This window comes from Mercenaria mercenaria, unplaced genomic scaffold (assembly GCF_021730395.1).
Source record: "Mercenaria mercenaria strain notata unplaced genomic scaffold, MADL_Memer_1 contig_817, whole genome shotgun sequence".
Classification (NCBI taxonomy): Eukaryota; Metazoa; Mollusca; class Bivalvia; order Venerida; family Veneridae; genus Mercenaria; species Mercenaria mercenaria.
The window spans coordinates 1,514-14,955 of record NW_026463723.1 but is presented as its reverse complement, the minus strand read 5'-3'; the positions used below and the strand labels follow the sequence as shown (position 1 = coordinate 14,955).

At 33.8% G+C, this 13,442-nt stretch overlaps 1 long non-coding RNA gene across 1 annotated transcript; it reads right to left on the bottom strand.

Annotated features, from left to right (window-relative positions):
* Window positions 1-2,465: 2,465 nt before the first annotated feature.
* On the bottom strand, window positions 2,466-7,994 carry LOC128554869 (uncharacterized). The gene is made up of 3 exons (XR_008369717.1): window positions 7,834-7,994; window positions 4,855-5,037; window positions 2,466-3,027 (listed from the first exon to the last, which is right to left on the bottom strand). It is a non-coding gene; the product is annotated as an uncharacterized LOC128554869 (long non-coding RNA).
* Between the last annotated feature and the right edge of the window lie 5,448 nt (window positions 7,995-13,442).

Sequence of the window (13,442 nt, the reverse complement as noted above, 5' to 3'; positions counted from 1 at the left end):
TTACTTGTACAATACTAGTAGTACTGAATTATTCATATTCAATACGTGTACATAATCGGAGAATAGAAAGCCCAAATCAAGTTGTTATCTCATCATTTTGGATTTTACTTTTAAATGAATGTTTGGTGACACAGCTTATCACTGGAAATAAGTTTGTCCATATCAATTGTGCACGTTTATTATTTCCGGAAAAAGAAAAAAACATGCCTTTAACTCTCCATTTTATCCTACCATGTGATATAAAGGCCGTTTGACATTCCCATCAAATGTAACTTGTGTTCTGTCAAAATAATTCTTGGGAGAAACTTCCACTGAAGTGGCTTTGCTTTCGAAGAAGCATAAAATATGAGCCGTGCCATGGGAAAACCAACATAGTGGCTTTGCGACCAGCATGGATCCAGACCAGCCTGCGCATCCGCGCAGTCTGGTCAGGATCCATGCTGTTCGCTAACAGTTTCTCTAATTGCAATAGACTTTGAAAGCGAACAGCATGGATCCAGACCAGACTGCGCGGATGCGCAGGCTGGTCTGGATCCATGCTGGTCGCAAAGCCACTATGTTGGTTTTCTCATGGCACGGCTCATATGTAAAAATTGGACCATATTTTTACAATTGGAAATCACCTAATACAGCTTACATTCTACTGTAAGTTTTGGGGTGTTTTTTTTTTTTCTTAACTTTTTGAAGCTCTGTAAGATTAACTGGATGATTACACTTAATTTCTAAAGTGTCATGCCTTAATTTCATCACTATCGGTTGTAGTATACTTTCATTCGGAAATAGACGTTTTCACACTGAAGCTTAAACCGCCGAGACAGGAATGCCTACGTATAAAATATGTTTTGTGAAAAACGCTGATCTTCTGATTACAAATAATATTTGCCAACAGCGGTCCAGATTTTGAATATCAGAATATAATATTTGATAAATTGTTTTGACATTTATACTAGTTTAGATTACACATAAATCTGGAACACTTATTCCGCCTCGTTTGCTCTTCAGACAAATAGTATTATCATTTACTAAAGATGCATTTTTGTCATTCCAAAAAAAGTAATGCGTAAGTTTTCCTAGTAAATTCTGATATTCCTCTTGATTCTATTTCATAGCCACATTTTAGACACAAGTTGATTTATTGATATTATTACTTTTCCTTGAACAGTTTAGTTTCACATTTTTCACATGCTTAACAGGCTTTTATTCTATTTGTTTTCATACCATGTTGCATTATCAATGTATCAATGGCAAAAGCTTATTCCAACCTAAAACTTATTTCAGCATGAAGTTTTATTGGCAATTTATAAGCTTTAGTTTCTTATGCAATACAGAAAAAAATCCTCAAAAGCATTCCAAGCCAAACTCTTAAAATCAGGTGATATTCAAGGACAGCTTCCTTTAGATTTTTATTTACCAAAGTATTGCAACTTTATCTAAAATAAAATTAATAATAAGAAAGATTAGTATATTTCTTTATTAACATCATAAAAAAAGTTCAAGAAACATTTTACAAATAATTGCTGTTTTTATTAGTTTCGGGCAAATATTGGCTTTATAAGGTACCCCAATATGCAGTAACATTATGAATTCAGTTTTGAAATTCGAATCCGCTACGAGTGTTATTTTCTTGCTTCTAACTTTCATATACAAATGTTTGGTGTTCAACTCTCTTTAACTTAAATACCAATGACTTTGTGTAAGAAATCATTTAGAAATTCTCTTTTCTAAATTTTGACACCCAAAACTTTTTGTAAAAAGATGCTTAAATACTAAATGAAGTCTACCAGTTCTTACCAGAAATCTTATACTATCTCTTATTTCTTTTTTTTCTGCTATTCAAAGCAGACATGTATGCTATAGTATACAGTGGAAATACAGCATATGGTACACAGTAACAGTCACGATACACAATAGACATTATTTCAGAATTCCCGATGCAACATCTCAAAAATGTGTAGGATTTTGTTTCTGTGTTCCATTTCATTAATACTACTTATTCAACACCCAAAAGTTTATGTTCGAATTAGTTCATCCCCAAAAGTTAAAATGACCAGCCTACAGCTGATAGTCTTTACTTGATACATAACAAGAACATAGCTTTTATGTGAATGATTTTTAATGTTCTGCATATTATCGTATGAGACGCTCCTTGAACCTACACGTATGCGTACCCGCTTAAGTACAAAATCGCAACTTCTGTATTACAAAAATATACAGCCAAACCTGTATTAAGCAGCCCACATAGGAACGGATGCAAAGGCGGTTGGCTGCCTACGTCTGGTAACTTTGAGGACAAATACCTTTTGAGTTGTTGTCTACCGTGGCTGTCTGATGCAAGGACAAACGTAACAGCCAAGGTGGAATAAACAGAGATTTGAGGTATACACAAAATCTACGGCAATCGTTGTGCGACGTCAGTACAAATATTCTAAAACTATTCTTATTAGCATTCAAAAGCAACAAACATAAAGAGATAGAGACTTTATTTCATTGATATTATGGGTAAACTTTTTGCTTACACTCCAGTTATTTGACATGAAAACTAATTACATGGATTACAGTGTAAAACATTTAAAATTTAGATTCACTAACTGCAGCTGTTTGTTCAAGTGTCGGTTAAGTATTTCAAATACATTTTTGTTTTGTGAGTTAGGTTAGTTTTGAGAAAATGACATTTTATCATGTTTTGTAAGTACTGAACATCATAAGTATATAAGTCTCGGATACAAGCGTTTCTAAAAATTAAAGATTAAACAAAATGGATATTTTTTTTCAGATGAAAATTCAAAATGATCGTGTATCTCTTTATTTTGGCAAGCAACCCTCTGCAAAAAACGGGGGGCATAAGGCAGGACTCTGTTGATTGCTTTCTTTGTGATGTTGACTTCTTTGCGCCATGCTGTAATACAGTTTGGCATCAGCTAAACAGACCCAACGCCACGTCCAGTCCACTGTGAGACAGAACTTTGTAAGGTCAGTATATAATTGCATATCACATCTCCATTTATTGAAGTTACCGAGTACCATACCCTGAAATAATTCAAACCAAAAGCTGAACTGGAGAGTCGTCACTACCTTTTTACAAAATGTTTGATTTCACTTACGGAATTATGTTTCACTAAAATACGATCTAAAATCTTGGAAACAAGCATAATTATGTAAGCTAGAAACGGAACAGTTAAGAAACAATATATAACAGACCCATGTTTTACCATACAGAAACAATACGAATGTGTAATAATTCCTCGTGGGCGTAGCTCGAGTGAATTATACATGCGGGTTATAACCGATGAGTATTATTGTTATACGTTAAAGAAAACATGAGTCTATATATATCATTTCGATTTTAAGCAAGATGAAATAGGGAAGCACTATTTCATGGTGCATTATTGTCGCCATATAGAAGGTCAACGTTACATCAACGCACAACAGGGATTTTAAGAGTGTAAAAATACGGAAAGTAACACGTCCCGCGGAAGAACTTAGGGGTGTAAACGTCTAGCGAGTTATTCTACGAGGAGCCTAAGCGATAAAGTGTGCGCCCATTTACTTGTTCCGTTCTGTTATTTTATTGTTTCGATTTCAAAACATATTTTATCTAAAATAGTAGATGAAATGCGATAGCACTCTTTCTCGGTGCATGTATAGCGCCAAATAATATGCTGACGTTACGTAATATGTTCGTGCTTTATAGAGTTTTCATACTGGAAATTTAATTCAACTGCTACACTTACACTGTTTGTTCTCCAGTTCAAATACCAAACGCACTTTGAAATGTGTATTCGCTTTATAATATGGCATTTTAAAACTTTCATTCACAAAATGAAATTATGTTGAGAATCTCTACAGAATGCCTCCATATTTTGCTCTTACGTATACGTGTGTATATATCATTATAATATGCTTGTTCCTATAATAAAACATGCACATTAATGTGCGATGACGTCAATGTTTTTGTTGCGACCAAGAAGAAAGAGTGCTACTATATTCAATCTTCAGTTTTAGATTTTTGTTGGTTTTAACGTCGCACCGACACAGTTATAGGTCATATGGCGACTTTCCAGCTTTAATGGTGGAGGAAGACCCGAGGTGCCCCCTCCGTGCATTATTTCATCACGAGCGGGCACCTGTGTAGAAACACCGACCTTCCGTAAGCCAGCTGGTTGGCTTCCTCACATGAAGAATTAACGCCCAGAGTGAGGCTAGAACCCACATCGATAAGGGCAAGTGTTTTAAAGTTAGCGACCTTAACCACTCGGCCACGGAGGTGCACCGTTTTAAATTAAGGACATGTTAGAATCGATCTAATGTATAGCAAAGTCGTGTTTAAATCAATACACTCAAAATCGGTTAACGCTTCAAGAAAAAGTCCGCGGACGTATAATATCTTTTTCGTGTATTAATAACGTTAAAACACGGTTTTCTATACATTTTTCTTAATTCTGCTTTCCAATAACAATGAAATCGTAAGCCATGATTTCTTTTGAGAGACTTTTTTTTTTAAATTTTGATTTATAAATTTGGAATTTTATACTAAAAAATGAGCATAAAAAATTTTAGCTCATTATTCTTCTACAAAACAAATTAAATTCTATACTGGTTAGTAGTGGGAACTTTTCGTTCCTTCGAAATGGAAAGAGATCAAAGTTCGAATTTTAACATAAGATGAAATGTTTAGATATTTTGAATAATTTGATGTTGTTTTGGTTATTTATTATTTTATTTCTCATTTTAGAGCCTGCGACAAATTTACAATTAACATCCTGGTAGACTTATTCTTACTGCTTAATAATTGGAATGTTCAACAAATTTCAGGAACTATCATAAAAATGCGTTAATTAAATGTAATATACTTACACAGTTGTAACAAACGCTTAATTTTTGACACGCAGGTTTAAAGTCATTCTTAAAAGACGTGCCAACCTTCCAATCCCAGTTTTGGCAAACATCACCGAAATAATTGCAAGACGATGCAAGGGTTGTCCCTAACAGGATGGAGAGCACAATCAGCGCATACATTCTTATTGAACCAGAGTTCGTCTACAAATAAAGAAACTGTAATCTTAATGTCAAAGTGAGAAAATGTTTACACCTAAAATCTAACATTTTAGGCCGAGATTACATTTTTGTTATTTGTTTATTACAAAACTGCTTTAGATCAACTGATAAAAGAAACGAAAACAATGAGAAAAGATAACATCTGTTTTTTAGCAAAACTAAGCTTAGTTTTTGTACACATGCCTTAATAAAAAAAATAGATGAAGAAAGCAATACTGTTTTAGCAAGGTACGGTAAAAATATACTTTATTTTTTCACTTACAAAATGGAGTTTGGAGGTTATTAACGTCAGCTGATAGCGGCACAGGGGGGAAGTTTACAAAAGTTTACATAGTATGATGTTTTTGTTCTAGCGGACAAATACGAAGACTGCACTTACGAAATTTATATGGAGATGCTTTAGAAGCATAGAATGCAGTAAAGTAAAATTATAACAGACTCGGTTTGGTTGTGTCTGTTCATGAGAGGTAATCAAAAGGGTATCACCTTGAATGAGTAAAATATAAACAGTATTCGTTATGTAAGCAGCAAGTTTCAAGGCGAATGAACAAACATCGTTTTGATATTACAAGCTTTATGGATCCTGCATTTTCAAGTCATGTAGCAATTCATTTCAGTCAATACGGCCATAGCTTGTATGACTTTAGCTTTATGCCTGTTGATGTTATCCATGATTATATGAAGAGGCTTCTTAAAGAAAATTACTGGATTCATAAACAAGGCACCATTTTTCCAAAAGGGATGAATTCAAAAATAATGTAGGCCTGTAATTTTTCGCTTGACTATTAGAAGAGTAAGAAGAGCTATCCTACTCATCACGGCGTCGGCGTCGGCGTCACACCTTGGTCAACTTGTTCGTACCAGTCCACTTTTTGACAAAGCTTTTGAGATAAAGCTTTGAAACTTTCAGCACTTGTTTAACATCACCAAGTCGAGTTTTAGGCAAGAGTGCATAACTCAAGCAAGGATTTTTGCTGAATTAGGGCCCCTTTTAACTTAGAAATTTTAGTTAAGTTTTTCGTACCAGTTCAAATGTTATGCAAAGTGTTTGACATAAGGTTGAAACTTTTATCACTTGTTAATGTCTCTATCTGTAGGCAAGAGAACATAACTCTGTCAACTATTTTGGCGGAACTATGGCCCTTTTTGGACTTGGAAATCGGTTTAATTTTTGTACAAGTCCATGTTTTGTAAAAACCTATTTGGCATGTTGCCTTGAAAGTTTGAACAATTGTTTATCATCATGATTTATATCTGTAGGCAAGAGTACATAACTCTGTCAACTATTTTGGCTGAATTAAGGCCCTTTTTGGACTTGGAAATCAGTAGAGTTTTTCGTACCAGTCTGTATTTTGCCTAACCTGTTTGTTATATGGCTTTGAAAGTCTGACCACTTGTTTACCTTCATAGTCTGCTTACCTAGGCCAAGAACTTTAGCTCAGTTATGGCACTTGTGTGGACATAGAAATTAATAAGGTTTCGCATATCATTCGATATTTTGTCTGTTAACTGCTTGATATATGGCTTTAAAACTCAGAACTCTTGCTTACCAACATGGTCACACATTGCCATTTAGTGCAAGAGTAAACCAAATCCACAAATGCAGGTACATTGTTTGTCTTAACTGTTCCTTTTATTTTGTCTTAAAATCTCGAGTAATATTTTTACCCTACACTTCTATCAATGCTTCGAATAGTCGAGCGCGCTGTATTCTTTACGAATACTCTATTCTTTCCTGACTTTCAGTTTTGTATCGTTACATACTTAGGCAAACAGGCAATTTAAGAAATAATGTATCTCATTTTTTGATTTGTCGTTGAATTAAAATTCATTAGTATGATTCAGAAACGATATAATTAGATAACAAGGGCACTGCCCGAGATATATAATAATACGCCTCTGAACAACAATGATTTTATCCAAGAGCAAACCACTAAATGAGATATATCATTTCGGTTCTAACACGTTACCGAGGATTTTAGGTACATCGCGGAATGATATCCGTCAAATATTTGCGTGTTTTCTGTTGCTTTCTTTTCCAGCTTTGAAGCTTAAACGAAATACTTGGGACGTTAGAAAATTGCACTGTTGTGAATAATAACGCACAGTTTTCAGTCTTCTTTGTTTAAAAGAAAAATGAATCGGATCGTGTTAGAACCTGATCTTGCTTCTTAAAATAAGTGCACAACAAATGGCATTCAGGAACTACAAATTTTTGTTAAAATACAGCGTCAACCAAGGTTAAGAACAAATAAAATGACTGGTCAATCAGAAAATAACCTAATAATTGTTTAATAAGTACATTAAAATACTTCGAAAGGACAGGAAAGTGTTTGTAAACGATTTCGGTGAAGGAATGTTTCGAACGAAGCTAAAACCAGTTATAGTATCCCGACAGTAACTTGTTTGTTACAGTCAACTGAAACAACTTTCAACATCTCATAAAACATATAGCACAATTGTTAGAAGAACCAACTACCACTGAAAAAAAAAGCGGAAAAAAAAGAGAAAAAAAAATCACTACCTTTTATACCTTACTTTTAATTATTTACAATATAAGTTTAATCAAAATATCTCGAAGCTAGCAGTTAATATTAGAATAATCATGTTAAACTGTATTACCACATGTTTAATCAAGTGAAAAATACACGTGCATAATCATAACGAATTATTTGTGTTTAATTCTATGCTAAACTATATGATAATCAGACAGACAAGCTAACCCACAGTGATATATGCAATACGTTTTATTCTTAACATAAAAGACTTGTTACTTACATTCTTTTACTGACAATTCCTTTTAAATCAAAGTCACTTCTTCGTTACCTGCTGGTATGTGACAGAACGTATGTCTCCGTCGTGTACTTATAATGTTAAACATAATGTCCATGACATTGCGCTTTTAAATGTTTAAAATACATATTTTCTTCCCTGTTAAGGAAAGTTTGATGAACAATTTATAAAGTACGCCCACTGTTGTGTTTTAACGGTATTGCATATGTATTGTATTTTTTCAACTGAAACACAAGTACGCTGAAAGTTGAAATAACTTCTTATTCGGAGGAAAACCAAAAATTGTGTAATATGTGGAAGACAAAGCTGATCGATGCGCAGTGTGCTGGTGGCATATGTCCATACTTCCAAACAGTAGACAGTTTGCGCTGACAGAAAACACGTTCCACCTGAATATAACCAGCTTTTTTTAAGATATCAGAGTGTAATAAGTTCCTTAAACAAAATTGTAATTACATGTAAATTACAATTAATGCTGTTTCAACAACGAGGACATTTAAACATTAAAACATAAATTTGAATATTCAAAATGCGTTTTCAAATTTTTTACAATAATTTGATTTAACTTTGCCTATAGTCATGCCTTTATATTGGTGGCTCTGCAGTTTATAGGGAATCGATCCTACCGATTTTCGTCGGGATTAATCCCTCTACGGTAACATGCGATATATACCGAATGAGATAAACTATCTAATTAAGATGTGGTCTTCCGGCACGTGCACAGAGCGTCTGACTTCGGATTTTTTTTTTTGGAAGAATACGCATTTTCCTTGTGCGCAATAAACGTCCACATGACTTGTCCGAACCGCAACGTATTGTACAGCAGTTCAAATACGGGCAGTATTGTGTTTTTTTTATTCCAATACTTAAATTGATATATTGCATATTTTTGGGCCGGCTGATGGACTGTAACAATTCCCGATTGAGGCATTTCCTTATTTCATATTAAGAAAATTATTGGCTCATGTAAAGACGTTTTAGTATGTTCGCATATTTTTCAAATATTTGTTTTCAGTTTGCTCCTGAAATTGTTTTTTTTTTTAATTTTCTACATGATCTGTCAATTATGTAACAGTGTTTTCAAAATATCTTCTTTCTTTTTCAAACTCATTAAATAGAAATAAGGGACTTTTGTGGCTGATTAGTTAAGGTCGCTGGCTTTGACCCTCTAACTCATCACCGCTGATCGAAACCTCGCTCGAGTGTAGAACTACATCCAACCGGCATACGAAAGGTTTGTGCTTCTACCTAGGTGTGCGCTCAGAACTGAAAAAATACCCTGAGGGTCACATGTGGCCTTCGTCCACCATCAAAAGCTGGAAAGTCACTAAATGACCTAAATTGTGCTTAAAAAGCTTTTAAATTACACCCAACATTAGAATACTCAAGCTTCAAGAGAATGGATGCTTTATCTTTTATATATATCTTATAACTTTTGCACTTTTGTCTTTTATGTTTAAAATGTATCCTTAAAACGTTATACAGAACCCAGCAACAAATGTAATAAAATTTTCGAAAGTGCAGCGATGTCTATAATTGTTTGCAATTAAGAGGCAAACGAATAATGACAGCAAAAACAAATTTTGTAAGAATAAAACTTCCGGTCAAAGTGTATGTGAATATTGGACGGGGAATGTGAACTAAATCCTAGGGATCTTCTCAAAATTGTTTTCAATTCATGTCGCGAGCATTTATTTGATGGTTCTTTGTTGAAATCCCTTTCAATATGGACTTCTTGCATTTTAAGACTTTTATATAGGGTGTCAAGGCTGTTCAACAGCAATTGTTCAAGCGAAGCGAAAACTATGCATATCCTGCTATATGTAATACACCTGCTTTTGAGATCAATGCGAGGAACAATAGATAATTTTGCGACCCTCGTGAAAATGTTGGCAGGCATATTTTAAGCTTGTGATGACGAAAGCTAATATTTAGTTTATGCCACTAACCCCTATGTCAGCTGAAAGGCTTTAAACACGAAAGTTCTCGGCGAGCCCAGAGCAGAATATCAAAAATTCGTTCCATCTATAATTTTATTATAACAAATATCGCAATTTAGCAGTTTAAGGATGAGAATTAGGCTTTGAGAAACAAAACTCAAACAACACCAAATCATAGAAAGAAAGAGTTGTTTGACATGAAAATTGAATAGCATGTAAAACATGTATATTACTTTACGAAACTAGTGTCAGTATACTGATAAAAACCTTGAATTCCGGAAAAGGACTGCCTAAAGGGGCTCCACTTCCGGACAGTTAAACGCCTTTAAAAACTCACCATTTTTAAAGTTACACATGTTCGTTTTGATGCATTTGCAATAGCGTGCGAGTGGTGGAATTTCGTATAACAAGGTGGAACACAGTTTTCAACAATTGTTTATCTTTATTTCTTTACAAATGGTATTCATTTTCAAAGGGAGACAACTTTTTCGGAATACTTTAAGTACAAATGGCATTCTTTTTCAAAGGGAGACAACTTTTTCCGATTGTTTTAAGTAATCGTCGAGAAAAGGTTGTTTCCCTTTGAAAATGAATGCCATTTGTAAAGAAATAAAGATAAACAATTGCTGAAAACTGTGTTCCACCTTGTTATGTGAAATTTCACCACTCGCACGCTATTGCAAATAGTTAAAGGCGTTTGACTGTCCGGAAGTGGGGCCCCTTTAGGCAGTCGTTTTCTGGAATTCGATGTTTATATCAGTATACTGACACTTGTTTCTTAAAGTAATATACATCTTTTACATGCTGTTTAATTTTCATGTCAAACAAATCTTTCTTTCTATGATTTGGTGTTGTTTGATTTTTGTTTCTCAAGGTCTACTTCGTAACCTTAAATGTGAACGTGAAATACATGCGCGTGTACCATAAGTTATTTGGCTGTACTGTACAGATTACTTTTTTTATTAAATTGTAATAATTTATTATATTACATTTATATGTATTATTATATACCTTTCTATAAATAGTATTCTTATATGCTTGTCTCTGTTAAAACACACATACGCTAGAATGACGTCACGTTAACGTGCGGTGACGTCAAAGTTTTTGTTGCGACCAAGAAAGAGCGCTTCTATATTCTATCTAGTGTTTGAGATTAAGGGTATATTAGAATCGAAATAATTTATAGCACAAGCGTGCTTTAACACTATTTATACACTCGGGTGGTAATACGTCGTTCAAATAATAAAATTATTACGCCCGACGTATAACAACCCATCGTGCATAAATAGTGTTAAAGCACTCTTTTGCCATGAATGATTTCTTAAATAAAGAAGCCGTTACAAACGGTCATCAGGCCCGCTGTTGGCGGATCCATGATTGCACAATGTGCCTCACGTGCAATAATCATAATGGCACAGGGAAACCGGAATGTCAGTACGTTCAGACATTGTTCAGACGTTGATGTTAAGAAACAACGTCATTATGGCGGGTGAAGGGATGCTGAATCCTTTTAACATCGATTGCCAATTAATGATAGCAAATGATGATTAACGATTTAAGGAAAATACATGTATTTAAATTAAAAATATCAAAACAGATATGAAGCGAAGGCATATAATTATTATAAAAATGTTAGTAAACGGCTGACCATGATGGCACGCCTTGTTTCATAATGACCCTCGGGCATATAAGGCACTAAGAAGGCACAACCAAGCCGTATTTTAACCTCTTAACAATAAGTACTTGGGTGCTCCATGTTTTCGGGAAATCAAGCCTTACCCTTTATTTTTCACTATTTAATTAATAGTTTAGACATGCCACGATATATAATACATTCTGCTTTTTAATTTCGAAATTCCAACTCAACATCTGTAAACTAGTATACTAAAATGATATATACATTTTCAATGTAAAAAGTCGGTGTTCTATATACAATTGATATGATACCATAATCATCAATTCGCATTGAATCGTCGTTTGCACTTTAATCGGCTGATCCTTTATAAATAGTACCGGGTTAGGCTACCAAGCAATCTATATGTCCTACCTTCGGTAGAGCTCTAAAATGTTTCTATGTGTGTCTTTAACAACGATAATACGCTTAAAAGAAAATGTCTCCTCGGAAACGGTAATGAAGGACTTAAGAAATTAGTTGACATTTTTAAAGAAAATTCGTATATGAGCAATAAAACTTATTTCAAATAAGATACTTTTTTGTGAAAACATGTATACGTATTTACTGTTATAACAACCACCGAATCACCGTCTGCTTGCTAAATAAAGCTTGACCTACTTATATCATATTACGTAAGAGTCTCGGTATGTTAAATGGCGCACATGCAGGATATTAAAAAAACTTGCAAAAATAAAAAAGAATTTATCATTTCCGATCAAAACATATTTATCTCTCGGACATCAGGTCCACAGACCTAATACTTCTGTCTAGAATACAATAAATTTGGGCAACAAAAGCCAACATATGTTCTTAAGAGGACTTTTCATTTTTCCGCCTGTATTTTGCTGAAAGACATCTTAATGGGCACAAATGATTACTTAATTGCCATAAATATTTCAGAAATGGCATCATAAAGATACAGTCCTAGAAAACCAAAAATGTTGCTACAAATATTTTTATTACAAAAATCAACAGTCGATAATCTGTTTTTTAATAAAATTCACAATATCAGAAATAAGAAACGAAACCTTTAGTGCGCGGAAAGAAAATGTCACTAATTACAAAAACGTCTTGCTATGTTTTCTATGGGGTGTGATATGCAGATGTAAAAGTGTCTTAAGGTATTGGACCCCTAATAGTAATGTTTAAAAAATGGCATTTGCTTGGTATATTCTTAAAGTTGACCATGTTTCGTACTGTGTTGCAAATTTTAAACAACTTTTACTGTGCCGTTTTTTTTTTTGTAAATTTTGTATAATTTCTGGTATTTCCTCAAGCTCAAGTAGAGACAAATTTCAATGTGATGGCCACTATCTTAAACGTTTGCAGAGAATTCATTACAGCATTAATTTTGATAAAAGAAACATCAAACTATTGTTAAACAATTATAAAACACAAAATAAAACTGTAAATATTATTTTTTCTAGGGTGCCTCAAGTAAACAGATTTAATGAGACAGACAATTTTCGGGTTTAACGTTATGGAGGGTATTATCCGCCACAATAAAAACTTACACATGTCAAATTAGTAAATGTAAAGTCCATGCACCTAGATGACAACTTCTAAATTCCCGTAAAAGTAAATTGCTTTTTTTGCACCTTTCAAATTGATAATTTTAAATTACATGCACCAAGATGACAAATTCTTACTTCCTTGTGCGTAGACTAAATGTTTCAAATGAGAAATTTGAGTTTACACTAAAGCAAATCCCAAATTCATATTCCCACGTATGTACATTTGATGTTGCAATTTGGTAATTACCAAATAGTATTTCATTCAAGTGCGATGTTTGCCTGTCACAAGACAACTGTTAATTTGTATGTTCGAACCTTCTGGATATTACGGTCTATCTTTAGAACAAATTTTGTACCAAGGATGCTAATATTAGATCGTTACCCACAGTATTACTTTTCGTCATAATCTACAGAGCCACCTAGCGTAAAAAATTGTAGTTTTCTACATTTCCCAAATATGATCAA